This window comes from Leptodactylus fuscus, chromosome 8 (assembly GCF_031893055.1).
Source record: "Leptodactylus fuscus isolate aLepFus1 chromosome 8, aLepFus1.hap2, whole genome shotgun sequence".
Lineage (NCBI taxonomy): Eukaryota > Metazoa > Chordata > Amphibia > Anura > Leptodactylidae > Leptodactylus > Leptodactylus fuscus.
This window is the reverse complement of record NC_134272.1, coordinates 50,706,487-50,708,281: the sequence shown is the minus strand read 5'-3', so window position 1 is coordinate 50,708,281 and position 1,795 is coordinate 50,706,487.

Below are 1,795 nucleotides of genomic sequence, written 5' to 3'. Positions count from 1 at the left end.
ACTGGGAGCAGAGATGGAAGGGGGGGACAAGAAACTGGGGGCAGAGATGACGGGTGGGGGGGACACAAGAAACTGGGGGCAGAGATGGAAGGGGGGGGACAAAAAACTGGGGGCAGAGATGGAGGGTGGGGGGGACAAGAAACTGGGAGCAGAGATGGAAGGGGGGGACAAGAAACTGGGGGCAGAGATGGAGGGTGGGGGGGGACAAGAAACTGGGAGCAGAGATGGAGGGGGGGACAAGAAACTGGGGGCAGAGATGGCAGGTGGGGGGGGACAAGAAACTGGGGGCAGAGATGGAGGGAGGGGGACAAGAAACTGGGGACAGAGATGGAGGGGGGGACAAGAAACTGGGGCAGAGATGGAGGGGGGACGGACAAGAAACTGGGGCAGAGATGGAGGGGGGGACGGACAAGAAACTGGGAGCAGAGATGGAAGGGGGGGACAAGAAACTGGGAGCAGAGATGGAAGGGGGGGACAAGAAACTGGGGGCAGAGATGGAAGGGGGACAAGAAACTGACGGCAGAGATGGGGGGGGATACGAAACTAGGGGGAAGAGATGGGGGGGACACAAAACTAGGGGGAAGAGATGGGGGGACAAGAAACTGGGGGCAGCATTGGGGGGACAACACATATAAGCGGTTCAACGCCACCGCCAACCCGCAGACGAAGTCACGGGTAACTGCTAGTAATTTATATAAAGAGTTAGACTTGGTGGTGGTAGTAAAAGATTGTCTCTAGTGAAAACTTATTTAACTCACGTTAAAAAAAAACCCCTTAAAAAAAGGACTATAGAGATTAAAACAGTCACATGATGTATTCCACCAATAGAAAATCTATGGCACCAACGTACAACATGCAAACACAGCTACTTTAGGCCACCTTATCCCACCTTTTCTTTCAATATTAAATTATTTTCAGCAAGTTTTAGAGATGACACACATGTAGGTGACATCACTGAGTCATTTACCTTTGAACCCAGTTACAGTTTATATATTAACTATATGAACAGATGAATGAGTTCATTGTATTACTTATCTAATATCTTACAGAATAAAACTCCATTCGCATTTGTCAGTCTTCACTGTGCACCATTAGTACACAGCTAATAATGCAGTAGGTGAACGTTTACCTCGTACTCCAGCTCCTATATACTTCCTGGTACATAGACTTTCTACATTTACACATGGGTACATTTACACATGGCAGATTTGTTGCAGACATTTCCATGACAGAGACTTCCATTCATGTCTTTTATACAGTAAATCAGGATCGGTAATAATGTTCCGGATCCCCAGCCGAGATGGGATGACAGGCCGAGCATTCAAACCCCCCCCCCCCCCCCCCCAATCCCATCCCATATCATATACCTTCAACCTCTTTTTAAACAATTTTGTGTCACTAAGGAGATTGACAGTGTGCTTTACGGTTAGTTATCCTAATTGTGACTGAGACACATGCAACAGATATAAAGAGCTGGAAAATTTAATAAGTCCTATGTCATCTGAAAATGAACATACCGCTATCTACTACAAACCAAATGAAGAATCCTGTCACTATAGAAATTTACAATTACCAAGCAGGTTTTGGTCATTGTTTCTTTCTTGCGCTGGAAACATGGAAATTGCATAGACAAAGTACAATGGTCCATACGGTTCAGGAAAGTGATAGTTATACATTGGAAAGAGAGGTTTGTCCAAGCTTAGGAAAAAAAATAAAAAATAAAAATTCTACCCCGGAAACAGCTGCTTTGCTGAATGGAGCTGCAGTACCAAACCCAGCCCAGAGTGGCGCAGTT